The 23626-nt window shown below is 57.6% G+C and overlaps 5 non-coding genes across 5 annotated transcripts; 1 reads left to right on the forward strand and 4 right to left on the reverse strand.

Annotated features, from left to right (window-relative positions):
- Positions 1–2911: 2911 nt before the first annotated feature.
- Positions 2912–2983, reverse strand: TRNAD-GUC. The gene has a single exon. It is a non-coding gene; the product is annotated as a tRNA-Asp (tRNA).
- Positions 2984–7219: 4236 nt separating this feature from the next.
- Positions 7220–7292, forward strand: TRNAR-UCG. The gene has a single exon. It is a non-coding gene; the product is annotated as a tRNA-Arg (tRNA).
- A 3875-nt stretch (positions 7293–11167) lies between these two features.
- Positions 11168–11261, reverse strand: TRNAI-UAU. Its single transcript has 2 exons — positions 11224–11261; positions 11168–11203 (listed from the first exon to the last, which is right to left on the reverse strand). It is a non-coding gene; the product is annotated as a tRNA-Ile (tRNA).
- A 1169-nt stretch (positions 11262–12430) lies between these two features.
- TRNAQ-UUG lies at positions 12431–12502 on the reverse strand. Its single transcript has one exon. It is a non-coding gene; the product is annotated as a tRNA-Gln (tRNA).
- Positions 12503–14118: 1616 nt separating this feature from the next.
- Positions 14119–14191, reverse strand: TRNAF-GAA. Its single transcript has one exon. It is a non-coding gene; the product is annotated as a tRNA-Phe (tRNA).
- Between the last annotated feature and the right edge of the window lie 9435 nt (positions 14192–23626).

Below are 23626 nucleotides of genomic sequence, written 5' to 3' on the forward strand. Positions count from 1 at the left end.
GATACAAATTTCTTGGCCAAGGTCTAGACTCCAGAGAAAACAATACACTGCTGATAACAGCAAGTACATAAAAAGATTTTGCAGCCACCTTGGGCATAACTATGATGTGTCGTGTTTCACTCTTTATACCTGGCGCCACCTCCTTTCCCTTTAGCCTTGTAGTTGACCAAGGGCAAAGCTGAACATCTCCTCAGATACCAGGGAGTGTTTGTGTCCATTCCTGCGAGCTACACAGGGGTTTGATGTTGCTGCTTTCAGTCCTCTGGCTCTGGCGGGATAAGGAACAATTCAGGCTGTCACTGAACTGAAGGAGGAAGATCAGTTTTTGACAGGCAGGGGGACGCCTCCTCTTAAAGGTGTTTGTCTGGCTGGCAGTCCTGGTTCCCAGGTTTCGCCCGTGGGGCGCCAGCAGTTTTGGTCACTCCCTTGGCCCCACCGGCTGCCCCCAGGCGCCGCCCCCCATCCCCCCAGGGGCCCCATCAGTGCAGTGGAGCTGAGCAGCGTCTGCCTGCTCGCTCCAGTGGCTGCCGGCCCTTCCGCATGGCAGGGCAGGGTGGGGCTGTGCTTCTGCGCGCTGCCCCCGCCCCGAGCCCCTGCAGCCAATGAGATGATGCAGGGGCGGTGTCTGGGGGCAGCAGCACATGGAGGCCCCTCAGCCCGCCCTGCCTTAGAGCCCCAGGTAAGCGCTGCACCCCTGACACCCTCCCAGAGCCTGCACCCTCCCCCCCTCCGCACATACCCCCTCCCACCCCCCAACTCCTTTCCAGAGCCTTCCCCCCCCATTCCCACACCTCCCTGGCCCCCAAACTCCCTCCCAGAGCCTGCACCCCCCTCCACACACCCCCTGCCCCAGCCCAGAGCCTGCACCCAGCACCCAAACTCCATCCCAGAGACTGCACCCCAGAACCCCTCCCCAACCCAAACTCCCTCCCAGAGACCAGCCTCTCACCCCTTCTGCACCCAAACTCCCTCCCAGACCCTGCACCCCAATCCCCAGCCCAGGGCCTGCACCCTAGACCTCCCCACACCCAAACTCCCTCCCAGAGCCGTAGGCAAGTGGAGGGTGGAGTTTTGGGGGGCGGGTTCTGGGCAGTATGAGTGACATTATTGGCCCACTAGGAGGACTGGAGGACTGGCACTGGCCCTAAGGTAAATTGAGGTTGAGACCCTGCTTTAAGGGATTGGAGCAATGCTGGAGAGACTGACGGGCAGGGAGCTGGGGAGCTGTGTGTGCCCCAAGGAGAGTTGTTGTTGTGCTCTGGTGACACAGAGCGGGGGTGGGGAGGTTGTAAGCTGTGGTGTTTGTATAGAGATAAAGTTTACTAACCCCCAGCTTCAAAGCTGTTCCTGCTGTGGGCGATACATGACACTCTTTGTTGCAAGTATAGCTCAGTGGGTGAATGTTTCCTTGCAGGGTAATGGGTTCCTAGTTCCAATCCAAATGATTCCCTTTAAAAACTTTTCGAATGAAAATCGATTTCCAGACCCATCTCCAGTATGTTCAGGAGTTCGCTGAATGGGGGCAGGGGGCTTGAAATGAATTTAAACACTCAGCATTTTCCTGTACAAATGAATAAAGACCTAGCAGAGCTGACCAGCAGCTGAAATCAGTTCCAGTCCTCGGCGTCTCTAAGAGGGACACTCGGTAGCTGAGGCACGTGGGACACCTCTGTGGTGATGACAAGTGAAAAAATGCTGGATTCAATTAAAGCTGAGACCATAGGAGGGGAAGGTGAACGGCAGCACCACACAGGGTCATAACACTCAGACACGGGGCTTCACTGTCACTGCCCCTGTGTTTTCCATCATTTCTATCCTAAGGAACACACTCTCCCCCTCGCCCACACACTGTCACACACAACCTTCTCCCCTTGAGCCCCATCCAACCCTCCCCCTCTCCCCCACACACGCCATGGGACACAGCCTCAACAGGGGAGCAGAGAGCTGAAAGGGCCACAGGAGACCAATGGAGCTAGGCAGGGATAGAAAATACTTCCCTTCCCTTCCCAAGAGTCCCGTTAATCTCACCCATGGGACGTTCCAGCACCGGGTGGGCTCAAAGCACCAACCTTCCCCTCAGCAACGGAAGGGGGAACCAGCTCTATCACATGGAAGGAGAGTCCCCACCTCTGCTGCTGCAATTCTGCAGCCATTAATATGGATTTGTTTTAGCTAATGCAACCCCCTCAACCCCTAATTCATCCATGAATCAAGGAGACAAGACCCTCAGGTGGGCACCAGAGGTGCAATGGGTTAGTGCACAGGACTTATAATAGCAGTGCTGAGTGGACCGGCTGATGGCTCTCTTTGCAAACGGACGCCATCAGACTGAGCCACGAGGCGTGCTGCAGGATAGCCCCTCCCCACCAAAAAGCAATACCAGGACCTGGATTTGAACTGAGGTTGCTGCGGCCATGGCGTTGAGTAGTAACCACTATACAATCATGGCCAGGCGCTGGGGACGCAGGCAGCAGCCCTGTGGAAAATGCTCAGCTCTGCGCTCTCGGGGCAGCCACCTACCTCGCCGGCGGCCACAGGTCTTTCTCAAGTCTCCCCATTACAGTCACAGGTCAAATGCTGAGCAAAGGAAAAAAGACAGGAAGCCAATCCCATGCCTGTCCCTTTTTCTGTCTTCCTCCACCCCTGGACCAAGTCCCTCCCCGTTTGTCTGGGCCATTGTCCTCCTGGCCCTGGCCAGCCTATTTCCCTTTGCCGCTCTGAAACGTGCCCCCACGTGCAGGCCCCGGGGGAGGCTTTGGCTAGGGCGAGCGTGTCCTTGCGAGGTAATTGTCTCTCTGGAGGTGAAAGTCATCAGTGCGGGGTGCGAAGGGAAGTGGCCGTCGAAGGAGAATGCAAGGCATGGGGTGGGCAGGCCAGGGATTTCTTTGTCCCCCCTTCAAAAGGGGTCTCCCTCCCCGTCGGGGAATTGAACCCCGGTCTCCCGCGTGACAGGCGGGGATACTCACCACTATACTAACGAGGAAAGGGGCACGGCGAGTGGCCCCAGCTCCCACATACCAGCTACGGTCAGCGTACACCTACACCGTCGCATGGGCCCCAGCAGGCAACAGCACCCCTGGCCCTCTTCTGCTTCCCAAAGGCTTTGGCCGCAGCAACAGCCCTGGCCCTCCTCACCTGAACATCTCCTCAGATACCAGGGAGTGTTTGTGTCCATTCCTGCGAGCTACACAGGGGTTTGATGTTGCTGCTTTCAGTCCTCTGGCTCTGGCGGGATAAGGAACAATTCAGGCTGTCACTGAACTGAAGGAGGAAGATCAGTTTTTGACAGGCAGGGGGACGCCTCCTCTTAAAGGTGTTTGTCTGGCTGGCAGTCCTGGTTCCCAGGTTTCGCCCGTGGGGCGCCAGCAGTTTTGGTCACTCCCTTGGCCCCACCGGCTGCCCCCGTCAGCAGGACGCCTTTCCGGGCCCACACAGCTCGTCACACAACACCCGCCTGGGACCTTGCCCTCCCCTACCAGCTCAGCAGCACCTTTTTTCCTCTCAAAACCTCCTCTTGCCACCCTCCCCCTTCCACACTTCACACTCACCTCATCACAAACTCACCCACGGCCCCTTTGGCTTCTCAAGCGCCTCTGGAGGGACGCAGCTTCCCAGGCACGCAGATCCGGCTGATGGCTTCCAAGTGTGCAAGTCCGTCCCCGCAGAGCTGCCCCATAGGGTGACATTCAAGAAACTGTGGAAAACAGGATGGGGGTGGGGGGCAATAGGCTCCTATATAAGAAAAAGTCCAGCCAAACCGGACTGTCCCTTTAAACATGGGACATCTGCTCACCCTGGAGCAGCCCCGCACTCCTGCTCCCCGGCTGGTGCGTTTGTAACCCGGGGGCTGAAGCCGACGCGAGAAAGGGAAGTGAGCGAGCTCGGAGCTCTCCGGCGCCACCTGCTGGGAGCAGAGGGCAATGACTGAGCGACGTCCTGGCTAATTTAAATATCACCTGGTTCTCTGCCGGGTGGCTCCACTGGAGAGCTGGGGCGTGGCCTGAGTGTGGCAGCACCTTATTTGCATATTAAAAGCGGCAGTTTGGGGCCATTGGGGTAAAATATGAGTAAGTTTTGGGGTTGGTCCCCACATGTTTAGTGCAGGCTGTGGGGAGCCGGGCTGAGCAGAGCCTGCCCCGACGGGGAGTGTGTGGTCACCCTGACCTGGGAGCGTGTGGCCAGACATGGGGAAGGGGCTGCGGGGGGAGGTGAGGGAGATTGTTGGCTTTAGACCGGGCTCCCTGCCCCTGTCTCTTTTGGGTGTGTGGGTGGGGTTCTTGTTACCTACTGAAGAGCAGCAGCAGGGGTGGGGGAGGGGAATTGAGACTCTGCTTTGGGGGTTGTTGTGAGGTGTGACACAAGCCCCCTGATGCTGGCTGCTGCTGTGGGGCATAGGACAGGTGCGGGCGGGGCTGTCCTTGAGATGAGGGGCGGTTCCTGGTTGGCTGGTGCTGGCCTGCCTAGTGTTTTCTGACAGCTGATCTCCCATTGGCCCTCGCGCGGGGCGGGTCTCTGAAAGCTGGTCTCCCATTGGGCCCTCCCCACCTGACGTTTCCGACGGGCTCAGCTCCCATTGGTGACGTTGTGTGACAGCGATGCGGGGCGGAGCCGCCAGGGCCTTGTACGCTCAGAGCTCAGCGCCGCCCGCGAGAAGCGGCGCGAGGCCGCGCGGGGCGGGTCCCGCTGCCGGGCGGAGGGACCGAGACCGCAGCCGCGGCGCCGCCTCCCGCCTGGCGAGAAGCCGCAGCACCGGGGGGGTCACAGGGCGCGAGGCGCTTCCGCGCGCGGCTGTTTCCTGCCGGTCGCGGGGTGACGGGTCCTGCCCGGGGCGGCCGCGGGGTCCCGATGGCAGCGGGGGGCTCTGGCGTCCGCCCGCCCGCGGCGGCTGGGAGCGGCGGGGCCCCTGCACTGGCCGGGGCTGCGGCTCCTCACCCCCCGCCCGGTGACTGGGAGCTCCGGGCTCCGCCTGCGGTGTCTGAGCGCCGGGGCTCCTCTCCTGCCCGGGCGGCCGGGGCTCCCGGGGCTGCGGCTCCTCCTCACCGCCCCGGTGACTGGGAGCTCCGGGCTCTGCCTGCGGTGTCTGAGCGCCGGGGCTCCTCTCCTGCCCGGGCGGCCGGGAGCTCCTGGGCTGCGGCTCCTCCTCACCCCGTGACTGGGAGCTCCCGGGGCTGCGGCTCCTCCTCACCCCCGGTGACTGGGAGCTCCCGGCTCTGCCTGCGGTGTCTGAGCGCCGGGGCTCCTCTCCTGCCCGGGCGGCCGGGAGCTCCCGGGGCTGCGGCTCCTCCTCACCCCGCCCCGGTGACTGGGAGCTCCGGGCTCTGCCTGCGGTGTCTGAGCGCCGGGGCTCCTCTCCTGCCCGGGCGGCCGGGAGCTCCCGGGGCTGCGGCTCCTGCTCAGCCCCGCCCGGTGACTGGGAGCTCCGGGCTCTGCCTGCGGTGTCTGAGCGCCGGGGCTCCTCCTGCCCGGGGCGGCCGGGAGCTCCGGGGCTGCGGCTCCTGCTCAGCCCCGCCCGGTGACTGGGAGCTCCGGGCTCTGCCTGCGGTGTCTGGCGCCGGGGCTCCTCTCCTGCCCGGGCGGCCGGGAGCTCCCGGGCTGCGGCTCCTCCTCACCCCCGCCCCGGTGACTGGGAGCTCCGGGCTCTGCCTGCGGTGTCTGAGCGCCGGGGCTCCTCTCCTGCCCGGGCGGCCGGGAGCTCCCGGGGCTGCGGCTTCTCCTCACCCCGGTGACTGGGAGCTCCCGGCTCTGCCTGCGGTGTCTGAGCGCCGGGGCTCCTCTCCTGCCCGGGCGGCCGGAGCTCCGGGCTGCGGCGCTGCAGGGTCTGTGAGCAATGACGTGGGGCTGCGGCCCTCCGCCATCAAGGCCTGTTGGGAAACCCTGGGTCCATCCACAGCAGCTGGGAGCTCTGGGGTCCGCTCGTAGGAGCTGCAGGGTCCGTACGCAGTGGGGTGGGGCTGGGGGGGCTCCCCGCCACCCATGGCTGCTGGGAGCTCCAGGGTCTGCCTGTGGGAGCTGTGGGGAGATGAGGGGTTTGGGGTGGAGGAGGGCTCCAGCGTGCCGGGGGGGGCCGAGGGATTCAGCGTGCCGGTGGGGGCTGTGGGTTGAGGCAGGGGGTTGGGGTCCAGGACGGGGTGATGGCTCTGGGGTGGGGGCAGGGATGAGGGGTTTGGGGTGTGGGAGGAAGCTCTGGGCTGGAGCACGGGGGTTGAAGTGCAGAGGGGTGAGGGCTCTGGGGTGCAAGAGGGGGCTCTGGGTTTGGGGGGGTTCAGGGCTGGGGCAGGGGGTTGGGGTGCAGACTTACCTCAGGCGGCTCCTGGTCAGCGGTGCAGCAGGGGGGACCTACTGGCCACTTCCAGGGCACTGTGCGGTGCCCTAGGACACGTAGGGACCAGCCTGCCTGAGCCCCGCAGCATCGCTGACCGGACTTATAACGCAGTCACCCGACTGGGAGCTCCAGGGTCCCCCTGTCACATGTGGTGCCTGGGAGCTCTGGGATCCACCCACAGCAGCTGGGAGCTCTGGGGGCCTCCCGCTGCTCACAGTAGCTGGGAGCTGTGGGGTCCATCCGTGGTGGCATGGGCCTGTGGGAGCCCCTTCCGCCACTGGTGGCTGATAGCTGTGAGGCCCCCACTGGCCGACAGCCCCAGTCTTCCTGCCCCAGGGCTGAGGCGGAAAATGTCACTGAGATCTCTGAAAGTCACAAATTCTGTGACCCCCTTTATATAATCTTAGCCTTAATCGTTGTTGACTGTCTCTCTCAATCTAGAGGTCTGTTCTAGGGCAGATGGGACAGGGAAGACAGAAGCTCACCCCCCAGCACAGGTTTGGGCAGCAATGGCTCTTGGGCTATTTGCTGTGCATGCAGAGGACTTGTCCAGGCCGGTGGAGCAGCTCAGCCAGATGAGGAGCTGGAAGAAGGAGACCTGAGCAGCCTGGAGATCCCTCTTTTTCTCCACAGCCACTGCCTGTCAGCAGGATTCCTCCTCCTCCTCAGTGAGACCAAATCTAAGCACCTAGATAGCTGGTCTGTCCGCTGCACCCCAGTCCCTCATCCCTGAGCCTCCCTGCCAAAGTCCTGCACCTGGCTCAAGAGAATTGTCTCACATCTCGCTGGGAACTCGACTTCTTGTGCCCAGAGAGTCTCGGCCCCATTCAGTAGAGGACCTGAGAAACACAGTGTCGGCCTTTTCCAAATAAGTGCTTGGAAAGGTTTTGTTCCTGTGACCATGTGGCCTAATGGATAAGGCATCTGACTTCGGATCAGGAGATTGAGGGTTCGAGTCCCTTCGTGGTTGTGCAATTTTACCTTTGGGCTGAACGTCCTGCTCCCTTCAGGGCTGGAACCTCTTCTTGGCTGCTCAGGCCAATGCTCTGGCTTCAGCTAGAGCCCCGGGAAGGAGTTGGGGGTTGGGTGTCACTAAGGCTGGGGCATGAGCCCCAGGTGCTTCCAGTCTCGCCTTTGCCCTTCCTGACTTGCCAAAGAAAATGGGCGGCTGCCCGGGCTAGCATGTGGAGCAGTTTCCCTCTTCCAAGTGTGCGCCTGTCCCTGTGCTGGAGGGGGGTTGCTACATAGCACCTTGGGAGCCTGGGTGTTTCTCTGCTTCTCGCCAGCTGGGGAAAAGCCTCTTGGGGTAAAATCTCCTGCCCCACTGCCAAAGTGAGCACCTGGAGTGGGAACGGTAAGAGGCCCCACCAGGGGGGCTGGCCCTGCTTTCCTCCCATCTTCTGATGTTGGCCACAAAGCATCAGCAGCTGGCTGTGGGTGGTTTTCAGTGGGGGTTCGGCATGCCAGGGAGCAGCCTGGCTGGGTGTCTCTGTGGCTGTCTGCTGGCTACGCATAGGCATGGTTCTCCTCTCCTCTTGCCCTGCCCTTGGTTGCTCTGTGGCTTTTAAGCCTTCCCTTGGAGCTGTCAGCACCAGCCGTCTCTGTCCTAGGTGCCCAGAGGAGGAGAGGTGTGCTGGGCTCCAGCCTGGGACTCTGCCTCCCTCCTGCCTTTCCCTGACTATGAAACCTGGCCCTGACACTCCTTTCTTTAAGCGCCATGTGGGCAAGAGGAAAAGTGTGGTAGAAAGCACAAGGGCCAAACTTGTGGGCATCAGAAATCCCAAACACCCAGTCAAACCATAGCCACTTCTAAACCCCATTCCCACCAGAGACCTGGCTCCAGTGGGTATGAGTCACTCAGCACAAGGTAAACAACTCATTCTTATACAGCTGGAGATAGGAAAGCGCTTGGATCTCCAGGGATTTACCATAATGTCCCACTGAGATTTGAACTCAGATTCCAGCATGCCAACCATTACACCATGGGCCCAGCTTGTGATAGTTTCTCTGAACATTGGTGACCCTATCATAGAATACCAGGGTTGGAAGGGACCTCAGGAGGTATCTAGTCCAACCCCCTGCTCAGAGCAGGGCCAATCCACAGACAGATTTTTATCCCAGATCCCTAAATGGCCCTCTCAAGGACTGAGCTCACACACCTGGGTTTAGCTGGCCAATAGTCAAACCACTGAGCTCTCCCTCCCTCACAGGCCCAGCTTGTGTAAGGGACTGTTGGCCCTTTACTAAAACTGAGTGGGGGTTTTTTTGGTTGGCTAGTTCCCAGTTCCAATAGAAGGGGGAAGGGTCAATGGGAAATCAGGACCCTGAGACTGACAGGCCCCTGGGGCAATGGTCACCAACTGGTAGGGAACAAGTGAGAATTTGTTAATGAGTAAAATTCCTGGTGAAAATTGGCAAAGCTGTGGAAATTTTGAAAAGTTCCAGTGAATTTACACATGAAGATACAAACAGAGAGAGAACATCACAGACTGCACAGGCCCACACAGACATAAACAAAAGCTAAACCCACACAGCACACAGAGCCATAGACACATAAGGGAAAGCCACACAAAACATAGAACAAATCCACACCAAAAAATACAGCAAAAGCCCACAACAGGAAAGCACAAAAACCACATACCAAAAGAATACTTAGCAAAAAACCAATCTGCATGCAAAAGTCATACACACACACACACACAAAACTATGCAAGGCATCCACAAAAATCACACAGGACCCACATGCACATCAACGCGACAGACAAAAAAACCCCAACATACAGAAAGCCAGGCAGGGTTTGAGTCTCACAGCGAAGAGGGTGAGCACACAGGTGGTTTGGGGAGCAAAGACTGAGGGGGAGTCGGGGGCAGTGCTCTGGGCTCTGCCTGACCCCTCCTGACACAGGCGGCTGGTGGGGAGCAGAGCCTGGTAGATCTGTGGAATCTGCCCTGCTCTCTGTAAAGCAAGGGGACCTTGGTGTCTTCTGAGCTGCAATTGTATTTTCTGCAGGGCAAAATGATTGGCAGAAGCCATTTGCTTAAAGGAAACTAGTGCTGTAGGTGAGGTTTGAACTCACAACCTCAGCATGACTCCACTCAGCACTGCTCTGTAAGTACTGGGCACTAACCCATTGCACCACTGTGGTGCTGCTATAGCACTTTGGAGTAGACAGTGACTGGAGGGGTATTCCCAGCCCTGTAATAGCTGCATTGACAGAACATTTCTTCCTTTTCTTAAGCACTATCTAACCAGGGCTTAGGTCACCTTAACTCTATGGGTTTGGGGGGAGGAGGGATTCACACCCTGAGAGACGTCGCTCTGTCAGTTCAGTGCCCAGCGTACACCAGCCCTTAGATCCCTCTTGGTATTTCAATGCAGGCACTGACCTGTGAGAGGAAAACATTAGCTCACAACCACAGAGACTGAATTCCACATTTAATCTCACTGCACTTTCCAGAAAGTCACAAAATTCAATTCATTCTTGCTAGGAGAGAGAAAACATAAGTGACACTAAGTTTGTTGCTTGGTTAAATAAAATTAAGTGTTTAATTAATATAGTAAAACTCTGTCCTGATTCCTCTAACTAACACCACAGCGTGAAATAGGAACAGAGACAAATCTTGTCAGTGACGACTAATTTCACAAATGATCTTCCCATTATTAATTTCCACGCTGCCCCCATTGGAGGTCTGGGCATCTCCAGTGTCATTGCTCTGCATTCACCTTCCCCTTAGAATTGTTCTCAGACATTCGCCTTCCTCTGCAGCGTGGGGCCTGGGTCACTTGCTGGAGGATTCCCTGCACCTTGAGGTCTTTAAGCCACAATTTGAGGACTTCAATAACTCAGACATAGGTTAGGGTTTGTTACAGGAGTGGGTGAGTGAGATTCTGTGGCCTGCATTGTGCAGGAGGTCAGACTAGATGATCATAATGGTCCCTTCTGACCTTAAGTCTATGAATCTATGAATCTAGTCCCAAATTTGGAAAACTGTGCAGTTCAGAATGAGAATAGTGACCCCGTCTCCTTCCTGCACCTGCTCTACATTGCTCCACAGCAGCTTCTCCACCTGCAGAGTCACCCCAGCACGGCAGTGCAGCCGCCCAGGGTTCAGCAGGGCCCTGGCAAGGACAGTGGGTGCAGCTAACAGCCTGGTGTGCCTGGCCGTGAGGCAGCTGTAGAAAAGCAACACCCCCTCCCAGAAGTACAGAGACTGAATTCCCCAACCTTAACATCATGGCCCCCTGTAGAAAGCCACACGTCAGTTGTATTTTCACAGGGAGATGCAAAAATCAAGTGACACCAATTTTTAAGTTGAGTAAATAAAGTTGAGGAGATAGTTATTAACCTCCCAAAAATATACTAAAGATCCCTCAACATAACACCTGAAGGTGAAATATGAACAGAGACAAACCTTGTCAGCAAACGATCCTCAAAATGTTACTAATTCCCACCCCTCCTCCACAGGAGCTCTGTGCAGTGTCACTGTTCTGCAGGCAGCTTCCCATTAAATGCTGTTGTGGGACATTACCAGGCCTGGAAATGTACCAATGACAGAATTTGAAGAGCAAACCTGGCTCCCCGCACCAGGCGGGATTTGAGTGTTTTGTCCCTGTCACTTAGTCTTTGTCAATAGTACAGACGCCAGGGGCAGGACTCCAGGCTCTGCTTGAGGGATCCTGGCACAGGGGCTGGGGGGTAGAAAGGATGGTAGATTCTGACCTGGAGAGGAGGTAATAAGTGAAGGGGCATTTTTATTAGCCCCCTCCTGAGGGTCCCCAGGGCTGGAATTCTACATTCCACAGGCCAAATGAGGGGGTGACACCACTTGGCTAATGAAAACCAGTGCTCCAGGTGAGGTTTGAACTCACAACCTCAGCATAGCTCCTCTCAGCACTGCCCTATAAGTACTGTGCGCTAACCAATTGCGCCACTGGAGCACCTGTTAATTAGCATTCTCTGAGACCCCCCTATGTTGATACAGGCAAGGAGTGACCCCAAAACGTTCTCATTGGGGCTGGGAGCAGGTAGCAACAAGTGTTGTACTCGGTGGGGTGGATTCTTCTTAAGGCTTCCAGGCCCCATTTGACCCTTTTGTTCTTCCCCGTGTAATAACAGAGCTGGTTAAGACTCAATGGAGAGTCTTGCTGCAGACCAACAGATCTGAAATCACTGATAACCAGCTCTAAGCATTAGTCCTGCTTTGGGACAGTGTCTCTCATGGAAGAAACTGCCCAGTCTGCACTAGCAGTGAGGCTCCCTCACTAACAGCTGAAATCAGGGAGAGCTGTGTGAAGTGCAGGGCCCCAGGGCTGCCTGAACAGGGGGGAACAACACCCCAGGACTTTTAAACATGGGAGGGCTCCGCCCTCGCTCAGCTGCACAGAGGAGTTTTCATCCCCTATTCCTGCCTGTCACTGCCCAGCACCCCCTCTGGCACCATTCCTGAAGGTCACCCTGCCTCACTCTCTTCCTGTCATATTGGGTCCACCAACAACTCATGTAGGAGAGACAGCTCCTGTCCCTCATTGTTAAAGGTCAGGCCAGGCAACTAGGGGCAGAAGCCCACAGGTTTTTTTTTTTCCTCCCTATTGCAAAGCCCAAGGACTCACCTTGGGGTACAGGCACCACTGTGCTCCCAGAACACAAGTTATCACTGTACAAAGAGGGATGAAAGGGCCTGCCAAAACCTGGAATCTTCAGTCTAACACTCTCCCAACTGAGCTACTTTGGCAGAGGAGGAGAGGTGCTGGGCTCCAGCCTGGGACTCTGCCTCCTCCTGCCCAGCCCTGACTATGAAGCCTGGCCATGGCCCTCCTTCCTTCAAGTGCCATGTGGGCAAGAGGAAGAGTGTGGCAGCTGCAGGGACCAAAGTTATGGACATCAGGTGAAGCAGCCATATGATCAATCCACAGGAATCTCTAGCCAGACTGTTAAGTTCTAGGACCCCAACCTATAGCCGCCAGCCCATTGAACCAGCCAGACCAGAGACCTGTCTCCAGTGGGGATCAGTCACCCAGCAGGAGGGAAAACCTCACTCTCTACCTGAGAGAAAGTAGCCAAACACATTGAGCTCCAGTGCTTTGTAGCAAAGCAACGTATTGCCACGAGCTCCCACTGAGATTTGAACTCAGATTCCAGGATTCAAAGTCCTGAGTGCTGCCCATTACACCATGGGACCTGCTGCTATTTCATTTTCTAGACCCCTGTGACTCTCGGCTGGCTGGTTTGCACTCTGCACTTATTGCTTCCCACCAGCGGCTTCCTCTCGCAGGACTCTCTCTCCTCCTCCAGCGACTGTGGTCCTGCACTACCGGATTCACGGGTCCTGCCCTGAGTCCCTGCATCCCCCTGCTTTGTCTCCATTCCCTGCAGGCTGCAAAAATGTCAGGGGAGTCTGCTCCTCCCTTCCCTCGGTGCTCCCGCTCATATCAGCCAGCTGCAGCCTCATCTCCTGGAACTCGGGCAGCTGTTGCTTGATCCGGTCGTACAGTAACACGCTGACTGGCTCCCCTGCCTGGATGGTTTTGTGGAAATCCCACAGGTGATGCTGCAGGACTTGGCACTGTTGGTTTCTTTAATGTTGTGATGTTTCCCCAGCCGCCGGAACAAAGCCGCCAACTCCTCCCTCACCGACTCCCACCAATCCCCCTGGTTGCCGTAGGACCCTCTCATGCTTTCCCGTTCTGCCAGCACCGCCAGGCCTCGTCCCCCTGCTCCTTTATCTTGCAAGCTCTGGATGTTCAGCTTCCAATATCCTCTGCCCTGGGTCAGGGAATTGCTCACATTGAGCACACGGTGAGAGCTGCGTGATCCGAACTGTCCATTGGCACCACCCTGCCCTGGGCTGTCGACGTGCTCTCCTTCACGGAAATCCGGTCACTGCGACTCCTGGCCTGTCCCCACAGAAAGGTATATCCCCTCTGCGGCTGGTGTGAGCTCGGGTCAGAGGAATAGGAGGCTACTGCCCACCCTCCACTGGTTCACTGTGCAGAAACACGTCCTCTAAGCCGACCTTGCTACAGACCTGCACCAGGTAGTGGTCATCGTAGAAGAGTTTCCTCTGACGGTTGGGAAAACAGGACCAGCAGTCCTCAGGCCGGTGCAACAATTGAAATCCCCCCCAACACCAAACACCGTGCGGTCTAGAAGAAGGGAGCCAGTTCCTTCATAGAACTTTCCTTTTACACCTTAACTGGGGACCATACACACTAATATAGCCATAACCAGTGCCATGGAGCACAAAGCCACCTGGTCCGAGCTCCACCACCTTCTGTACTCACACCGCGACTGTGAAGAACAAGACTCCAACCCCATCATTCTTCCCTGGCCTGGAGGACCAGAGAGATGGGCCCTTCCCCCAATCACCCTCTGCCTATCAAGCTACCCTAGAGTTGTTAACGTGCATTTCCTGAACACCCACCATGTCCAAGCCCAGCTGCTCCAAGACACTGAACATCAAGTGCCTCCTCCTGAGCCCCCAACTCCCTTCCACAGGGCCACTTTCACACATGCCCCTTCCCTGGCACTGCCCTCCCTCAGCTGCACAGAAGAGTTTTCATCCTCTCTACCTGCCTGTCACTGCCCAGCACCCCCTCTAGCCCTCTCTTCCTGCCATATTGGGTCCACCAATAACTCACTTAGGAGAGACAGCTCCTGTCCCTCATTGTTAAATGTCAGGCCAGCCAATTAGGGGCAGAAGCCCACAATATCTTTTCCTGCTGCAGACCCCAAGCTCAGGGACTACTGTGTTCCCAGAGAACAAGCCACCACTGGGCAAAGAGGGATGAAAGGGCCTGCTAAAGCCTGGGATTGAACCAGGGACCTTTAGATCTTCAGTCTAACGCTCTCCCAACTGAGCTACTTTGGCAGCTGTTTAGCAGTATTTTGGCCTGTTGCTTCTCTGTCTGGGATGTTGTTGTCAGCAGTTGCACACAAAAAGGACAGGAAAATGAACGGCTGCTCCACACCCCCACCGGAGGAACCCGGCGCCCTTAGGGTGGGGTTCTTCTCTAAAGATGGCTGGCAGAAAGGTGGTGCTCAGCTCTGTCAGTTGCCTCGCTGCCAGGGGATGCAGACGTTTCTGTAAGGCCATTAAATGGGGTATTTGGCTTCTGAAGTAATTAAGAGAGGGAATTTCCATCCTTCCATCCTTCTTTCTACTGTTCTTTAGGGCCCCAGTGGCCTAATGGAGAGGGCATTGACTTTCTAAACCAGAAATTGTGGGTTCAAGTCCCATCTGGGGTGGAAGAACTCCTTTCTTCTTGTATATTGCAACAAAGCCTTGGTGTTATTTTCCCCAAGAAAGCTGGGAGACGTTTGAACCCAAAGTACTGGATCTTGGGAGCAATCCCCCAGAAACAGCATCTTCCACTTGACAAATCCTTTCTAGACCCATCAGTAGCAAACACTTAATACTAGTGTTTGTCTGAGAATAGAAGGAAGGGGAGTGTTTACTCCGACACCTCAGTGAGTGAAACAGACAGAAAGAGCAAGGCTGTCCTGAAAGAGAATGGATCTGTCTGGAGACAAAGCAGAACCTGAGAATGAGCAACAGTGTGAAAAGAAGAACTTCAAATGTGTGTTAGGTGTTAGATAGGTTGGTCTGACAAATTTCAAGAAAATACCAATGCTCGTAGACTGATGCGGACACTGGCTGCTACTGACCTTTTACTGAGAATTCATTGAGAAATATTTTCCTTAACTATGTTATGGAATATTGGGTGGGCTATGAAGGCACCATTCCTCCTGCTTTCGCCCTTCGAGACAACATGGCTACATGGCATGCAGCCAGTGCTCACCTTCCAGTCAACTGCTAGAGAAGACAACACAGACAGGGATGGCAGCAGGGCAGACTGGAGCTCCACGGAGACAGTGGGACCAGGTCTCATCAACGGGGAGGTGGCCACCCCACCATGCACAAGGCTGAGCCAGCAAGTGTGGTGTGTGCTTCACCATGCCCCTACTCACTGCACGTGGTGGTGGAGGGCAGTTACTGAGTTTGGTTCGTCTGGCAAATTTAGGGCTTGGCTACACTTGCAGAGGTAGAGTGCTGGGAGTTAAACCACAGCAAGGAAACCGCTGCCGTGTGTTCACACTGACAGCTGCAAGCGCACTGGAGTGGCCACATTAGCAGCTCTGGCAATGCCACAGAGAGCAGTGCAGTGTGTTAGCTATCCCAGTGTGCAAGTGGCTGCAACGTGCTTTTCAAATGGGGGATGGGGATGGAGTGTGACAGGGAGTGTGTTGTGTGTACGTGGGGGGAGTGACAGTGTGTGTGGGGGGCTGAGAGTGAGTCAGCATGCTGTCTTCGGACAGCAGCAGACCCCCCTCTCTCACACACATTCACAACAGCAGCATTCCACACTAATGGTTGCTTTGTCCCGGAGCAGATAAGCAGCCGGCTGTCAGAAACGGAGCTTTGAAAGGGGATATCCGCATGCCTGCAGCCGATTTCAAAACAATGACCAGAGTGGGCACTTGACTTCAGGGGATTATGGGACATTTCCTGATGCCAAACATAGTGCAGTGATGCAACACGTCGTCCACACTGATGCCCGGTATTTCAGCAGGGCTCAGCGAGCTTTATGCTTCTCATGGAGGTGGATTACCCAGAGTGCTCCACCTGCAGAGCCCAGGTGCTCCATGTGCCTTGCGAGTGTGGACACCTCAGGAGTTAGGGCACCCAGGGCTGCTTTAATGGGCTCTAACTTGCAAGTGTAGCCAAGCCCCTAGACTATGTCACTTGTGTGACTTACTTGTGCTATTGTAATAAATACAATAGAAGTGCAATGGTCAGAAATTGCACCAGCAGAAAAGTATATTGCAGGGAAACCATAAGGAAATTAAGAGTTTAAATTATCCTCCACAAGTCCCGCGTCCCACTAAAATGAATCCAACCCACAGGGCACGTGGGCAGAAGTATCGGTGTCAGGATGCTACATTGTTAGCGCAGTAAATGAAGCTGCAAAATAAATGATGTTTAAATGACCTCACTCTGTTGTTTACAATCCTGTGTTAAGAGGTAATAGATACAGATGGACACCAGGCAGGGTCGCTTGGAGGACGAAGCCTTTATGCTTCCATCGCCCACCACTGTCTAGTTTTAGCCAATTAGGACAAGTCAGCAAATAAGAACAACCTCAGGTCTCAGTAACTGCTGCAGGTAGCAAAGTCCTACAGGGAGCAGTTTCTGGCACTACATCCCACTACTGATCAGCACAGGAGTTTTGACCTGTGCCGGTTCACCCCTCCTTAGGCAACCTGGGGATCCCAAGCTTGCCCGGGATCACCATATTGATGCCAAACTTAGTGCAGACACCCAATTGGCACAGCCCCCTGCAGCCGAGCACTCCTGAGCTCAAGCGATCCGCCGGCCTCAGCCTCCCCAGGCGCTGGGATCACAGGCACCAACCACAGGGCCTGGCTGGTTACAGGGTCTCCCGCTTCCAACTTCAGGCTCAGTCTGGGAGCTCTGCGCTCTGAGCAGGTGGAAGTGGAGCCTGGAGCTGAGCTGATGCGCTGAGGGTTATTTGCACTGTGCGCTTCACATGGAGGTGAAAACACGGGGCACAGATCTTTGACCACAACCCTCGTCCAGAGGAATGGGGGAGGGGGGCTGCATAAAGAGAGACCGGCTCTCCCTGGCGGGGCTGCAGCGGCTCTTCACAGGGGCAGTCCCACTGCCAATCGGTACCAGAGTTTTGAAAGCCTCCTTTCCTGGGCTGGCTCCTCTCTCTCTAGGGGGACTGGCGACCCCAAACTTCCCAGAAACCAGCATAGCGAGGCCAACCTGAGCACAGACACCTGCTCAGCACCCCGGGGTGCAGCCCTGAACTCCGGCAATCAGCTACGCTCAGCTGACCACCCAACAAGCGTCACACGCAGGAGCCTTCGTGACCCACGTGTTCAGGTCCCTCCCAGCGCCAGTTTTAAACTCCCCTGCTCAGTTCTAAGCTTTGGCCACACGGGGGCAGCCCGGAGCTCAGCCAACGCCTCCCGTTGCTGGTTGTGTTTCCCACTCCTCGTGGCAGGTTCACACCCCGCAGGCAGATCTCTGAATCGGAGCCGAACCGTTCCCCAAATCCAGCGCTTTAGCAGCAGCTTTGCTAGGAAAGCGCTGACGTCCCCAAGTAACGTAAGAGCCAGAGCGCTGTGTCCAGGATCATCTATTGGGCCCCTCACCGTGGTGTCTGTCAGGCGCAAGGAGAAACCAGGGAAATGTTTTCATGGTGTTTAAGGGCAGAAGGGGCCATTAGCTCAGCTAGTCTGACCCCCGAATAACACAGAATTACACCATGACACGTATTGATCCCACAGACCTTAGACAGATCAAAGCGTTTCAGCCCTCAGGAAGGAGGCTAAACTGGGTGCCAGAGGCAGCGAACAAGGGGCCCCCAAGGCAATGGCAGGGAACTGACGAGGTGAAATATGCCCAGATGATCCCAGCAGGCGACCCACCCCCATGCTGCAGAGGTGGGAGTCCCTGTTCCTCCTGCCCTTAAGAATCTCTGGTGGTAAGTGGGTCCCCCCAGTTCCCCAGATAAGAATCCTCCATGTGATTTCCCTGGCTTCACCTCCAGATAAGAACATTGTGTGGAGGGGGTGGGAGGAAGGTTGTCTGGCAGATATGTAAAGGGGGACTGTGTCTCCCTGTCTGGCCCAGGCTCCTGGGAGGAAATGATCTCAGTGTGTCTGGCTGTCTCCATTCCTCCCACCCATAAGAATCCCTGGTGTGTGGGTGCACCCTAGACCATTAAGGATCTCTGGTGGGTGGGTGTCTCTCTCCCCCTAGTCAGGCGCTCTGGGGCGTGCCTGTATAAAAAGAGACTTTGACTCACCCAGGCTGGGCTGCCATCATGGAACAGACCAGGTCCTTCTGTGGAGGGTTTGCGTTCCTCCAAGGACGTGATCTCAGTGTGTGTGGGTGTCCCTGTCCCTTCAACCCTTAACAATCCCTGGTGCGTGGGTGCGCTGGGCCCCATTACAATCCCCTCTGTCTTACCCCCCATGAGGGATCCGGTGGATGTGGGTGTTCTCCACGCTACTGGGGGTGTCTGGTGCCCCTGTCCCTCCTGGTTAATAGTGGAGTGTGTGGGTGTCCCCCCCACCCGTTAAGGATCCGTGTTGTGCGGATGCCCCCGTTCTTCTCATTAAGAATGGTGCAACGGAGCATATGGGTGTGTCCCCCACCCCATGAACTAGCTCCCATGTGTGGTTCCCCTGCTCCCATCCAGGCTCTGTGGGTGTCACTGTTCTGCTTTTCAAGACCCGTGTTGCAGGGGGGCATCCCTCCCCCCAAGTCAGAATCCCCAGCGTGTGGGTGCTCCCATCCCCCGTCCAGGCTCTGTGGGGGGGGGGTCTTAAAAGAGACCGTGTCTCACTGTCTTGCCCAGGCTACGCTGCAGGGGCTACTCACAGGCACAACCCCACTACTGATCAGCACAGGAGTTTTGACCTGCTCTGTTTCCGACCTGGGCCGGTTCACCCCTCCTTAGGCAACCTGGAGACCTGGTCCCTGAGCTTCCCAGGGATCACCATATTGAAGCTGAACGTAATGCAGACACCCAATCGGCACAGCCCCCTGCAGCCCAGAACTCCTGAGCTCAAGCGATCCGCCAGCCTCAGCCTCCCCAGGCGCTGGGATCACAGGCACCAGCCAGGGAGCCCGGCTTATTTTGCTGCCTGGCAGCTGGAGCTTTAAACTCTGCTTGTGAGCTCTGTGCCTTGGTCAGACGGGGACAGCCTGGAACTGGGAAATGCTCCTGGTTCCCCCGCCCCCGTCTCATGTCGAGCTGCAGGCGCCGCTGTCCTCCCAGGTAAGATCCCGGATGTTTCGGTGCCCCCTTCCCCCGCCCAGGTGTCCAGGTACCTCTGCCCCCCCATACAGAATCCTGGATGTGTGGGTGTCCCTCCCTCTGCAGAGGATCCCGGAGTGTGGATGCCCTTGTCCCCCCCTACAACATCCGGGGTGTGTGGGTGCCACTCTCCCCCCCTACAAGATCCTGGGTGTGTGGGTGCCACTCTCCCCCCCAGCAGATCTCTGGTGGGTGGGTCCCCAGGGTGTGAGTGCTCCCATCCCCTGATACAGGCTGGGGGGGGGGGGTATAACTGGCTCTCCCTGTCCTGCCCAGGCGGTGCTACAGCAGCTGTTCACAGGGGCAGCAACCCCACTGTCACCCTGCAGCTTTAACCTGCTCCAGGGGTGACCTGCTTCACCCTCCTGTGGGAGTCCGGGGACTCCGAACTGCCCAGAATCACCTGATTGATGCCGAGCTTAGCACAGACACCGGCTCAGCCTGGCAGGGAGCTGCCCTGAGCCCTGACAATCAGCTTCCCTCCGCCTCCTGCTGCACAGCGAGGGTCCCACGCGAGAGGCTTTGTGCCCCGCGTGTCCAGCCAGGTCCCTCCCAGCTCCAGCTTTCAACTCTGCTTGTCAGCTCCCCTCTCCGGCCACACGGGGGCAGCACTAACGGCCTCATCTAAATTTGACCCTTCAGACCGCAGATTATAACCCAGTGGGCAGATTATAGCCCAGGAAGCCAAATCCTTCCCCAAACTGACCGTTGAAGCAGAAGATCCCCTTGGAAAGATCAGGATTTTTGCCTTTAAAAACAAGGAAAATGTGCATTGGTCTCTTCTGTCTACAGCGAGAGATTGAAGAAGCTCAATTGATTTCATTGACTGGAGGTTAAGAGGGGATTTAATCACTGTTTTTAAATACACAGTTTTAAAAATTCCCAGAGGGGGGAATATCTGATTTTAAAGGGTTCTTTAATTCACCAGACAAAGGTTGAACACGACCCCCTTGGTTCGCAGTCAATGTCACAAAATGCCAACTGGAAATGACCATTTTTTAACTGTGAGGCTAATTATCTAGGGGAACAAGCTCCGCAAGGGAGGTGGTTAATTCCCCATCTCTGCCCTGTGTAAATCAGGACCGCAGCTCTTGCTGCAAGACACCTGGTGTGTGGGTGTCCCTGTTCCCCCTTCAGAACCTCTGGTACATGGTGCTTCCCTCCTCCCAGTTCAAGATCCCCATCATGTGGGTGCTCCCATCCAGGATCTCTGGTGGGTGTCTCTGTCCCCCACCCCATGAACTAGCTCCAATGTGTGGTTTCCCCTGCCTGCCCCCATCCCGGATCTGTGGTGTGTGGGTGTCTCTGTTCCCCTTTTCAAGATCCGTGTTGCTTGGGTGCGTCCCTCACCCCAAGTCAGAATCCCCAGCATGTGGGTGCTCCCATCCACCCTCCAGGCTCTGTGGGGGGGGGGGGTGTCTGTATAAAAAGAGACCATGTCTCACTGTCTTGCCCAGGCTATGCTGCAGGGACTATTCACAGGTGTGATCCCACTACTGATCAGCAGGGGAGTTTTGACCTGCTCTGTTTCCGACCTGGGCCGGTTCACCCCTCCTTAGGCAACCTGGGGACCCCAAGCTTCCCCGGCATCACCATATTGATGCTGAACTTAGTGTGGACACCTGATCGGCACAGCCCCCTACAGCCCAGAACTCCTGAGCTCAAGCGATCCGCCAGCCTCAGCCTCCCCAGGAGCTGGGATCACAGGCACCAGCCACAGAGCCCGGCTTATTTTGCTGTCTGGCAGCTGGAGCTTTAAACTCTGCTTGTGAGCTCTGTGCCTTGGCCAGACGGGGACAGCCTGGAACTGGGAATGCTCCTGCTCCCCCCGCCCACGTCTCATGTCGAGCTGCAGGCGCCGCCGTCCTCTGATGTAAGATCCCGGATGTTTCGGTGCCCCCCATCCCCTGTCCAGGAGCCCAGGTGTCCGGGTACCTCTGCCCCCCATACAGAATCTTGGATGTGTGGGTGTCCGTCCCTCTGCAGAGGATACCGGAGTGTGGATGCCCTTGTCCCCCCCTACAAGATCCTGAGTGTGTGGGTGCCACTCTCCCCCCCTAGAAGATCTCGGGTGCGTGGGTGGGTGCCCCTGTTCGCCCTTACAGCATCCCTGGTGCACGGGGGCCTCCCTCCGTCCCAACTCAGGGGCCCCAGGGTGTGAGCGCTCCCATCCCCCGATACAGGCTGGGGCGGGGGAGGGGTATAACTGGGTCTCCCTGTCCTGCCCAGGCGGTGCTACAGCAGCTGTTCACAGGGGCAGCAACCCCACTGTCAACCTGCAGCTTTAACCTGCTCCAGGGGTGACCCATGCGGGTCGGGAGTGAGGGGCACCAGCAGAGCTGAGAGTCTGGAGGTCAGGACTGGGATAGCAGGGGCTGCGGGTCGGGAGTGAGGGGCACCGTCAGAGCTGCTTGACGCCTAAGGGGCTGCGGGTCGGGAGTGAGGGGCACCAGCAGCGCAGTAACTGGGGAGCTCAGCGAGGAATCGAGGGGGCTGCGGGTCGGGAGTGAGGGGCACCAGCAGAGCTCTTGGTGTGGAGATCAGGATTGGGATAGGAGGGGCTGCGGGTCAGGAGTGAGGGGCACCACTAGAGCTGGGGGGAACCCAGGGGGCTGCGGGTCGGGAGTGAGGGGCACCGGTAGAGCTGAAGGAAGCCCAGGGGTCTGTGGGTCAGGAGTGAGGGGCACCGGCAGCACAGTGACTGGGGAGCTCTGCAGGAAGCCCAGTCGCTGCAAGTCGGGAGTGAGGGGCACCAGCAGAGCTGTGAGTCTGGAGTCAGGACTGGGATAGCAGGGGCTGCGGGTCGGGAATGAGGGGCACCGGCAGAGCTGGAGGGAGACTAGGGGGCTGCGGGTCGGGAGTGAGGGGCACCAGCAGAGCTGTGAGGCTGGAGGTCAGGACTGGGATAGTAGGGGCTGCGGGTCGGGAGTGAGGGGCACTGGCAGCGCAGTAACTGGGTAGCTCAGCGGGGAATCCAGGGGCATGCGGGTCGGGAGTGAGGGGCACCAGCAGAGCTGTGAGTCTGGAGGTCAGGTCTGGGATAGTAGGGGCTGCGGGTCGGGAGTGAGGGGCACCGGCAGCGCAGTAACTGGGTAGCTCAGCGGGGATTCCAGGGGGCTGCGGGTCTGGAGTGAGGGGCACCAGCAGAGCTGTGGGTGTGGAGATCAGGATTGGGATACGAGGGGCTGCGGGTCGGGAGTGAGGGGCACCAGCAGCACAGTGACTCGGGAGCTCAGCGGTAAGCCCAGTCGCTGCCGGTCGGGAGTGAGGGGCACCAGCAGAACTGTGGGTCTGGAGGTCAGGATTGGGATAGCAGGGGCTGCGGGTCGGGAGTGAGGGGCACCAGCAGAACTGTGGGTCTGGAGATCAGGATTGGGATAGGAGGGGCTGCGGGTCGGGAGTGAGGGGCACCGGTAGCACAGTGACTGGGGAGCTCTGCGGGAAGCCCAGTCGCTGCAGGTCGGGAGTGAGGGGCACCAGCAGAACTGTGGGTCTGGAGGTCAGGACTGGGATAGCAGGGGCTGCGGGTCGGGAGTGAGGGGCACCAGCAGAACTGTGGGTCTGGAGATCAGGACTGGGATAGCAGGGGCTGCGGGTCGGGAGTGAGGGGCACCGTCAGTGCTGGGGGGAACCAAGGGGCTGCGGGTCGGGAGTGAGGGGCACCAGCAGAGCTGTGGGTCTGGAGGTCAGCACTGGGATACTATCCAGCCTAATGGTAAGCGATGCCCAGCTGAGCCCATGGCGAGTACGTCCTGCTCCACCCACGACCAGGCTGGGAGTCAGGACTCCTGGTTCTTCTCCCCAGCTGTGGCAGGGCAGTGCAGGCTAGTGGTTAGAGTGGGGGTTGGGAGCCAGGGTATCCGGGTCCCACCGCTGGCTCTGGGAAGGGAGTGGGGGCCAGTCTTGTGCACCCCCTGGCTTGAAGTGGTTTCCATCCTGTGCAGGGTTTACAGTTTTGTTCACTGGCTCTCAGCACCTCCCACTATACAAATTGTCCCAGTGCCGCTGGGTCTAGTGGTTAGAGCCGGGGAGGCCGGGAGCCAGGCAGGGGCGGTGGGTGTAAGGGGCCCGGGGAGGCACCTGGCCCGTGCTCCACCCAGAGGCCCTGCTCCCGCGCGTCCTCTCCCCCGCAAGGCCCCATCCTCACTTCGCCCTTCCCCAAGCTCCATCCGGCCACATGGGGCCGTGGGGGGAGAGGCCGGGGGTGCAAACGGCAGAGAGGCAGGTGGGGGCCTTGGGTGGGGCGAAGAGGCACAAGTGGCAGGGCCTCGGGGAAGAGACGTGAGAGGTGGGCGGGGGGGTCAGGGGAGTGGAACAAAGGGGTCCTGAGGGGGGCGTGTGGGCGGGGCTGAAGGGGCGTGTGGGCAGGGCTGAAGGGGGCGTGTGGGCGGGGTGGAGGGGGCGTGTGGGCGGGGCTTTGGCAGGCGGAGGCTGAGTGGCAGCAGGCC

This window comes from Mauremys reevesii, linkage group 12 (assembly GCF_016161935.1).
Source record: "Mauremys reevesii isolate NIE-2019 linkage group 12, ASM1616193v1, whole genome shotgun sequence".
In the NCBI taxonomy this organism is placed as follows: Eukaryota; Metazoa; Chordata; order Testudines; family Geoemydidae; genus Mauremys; species Mauremys reevesii.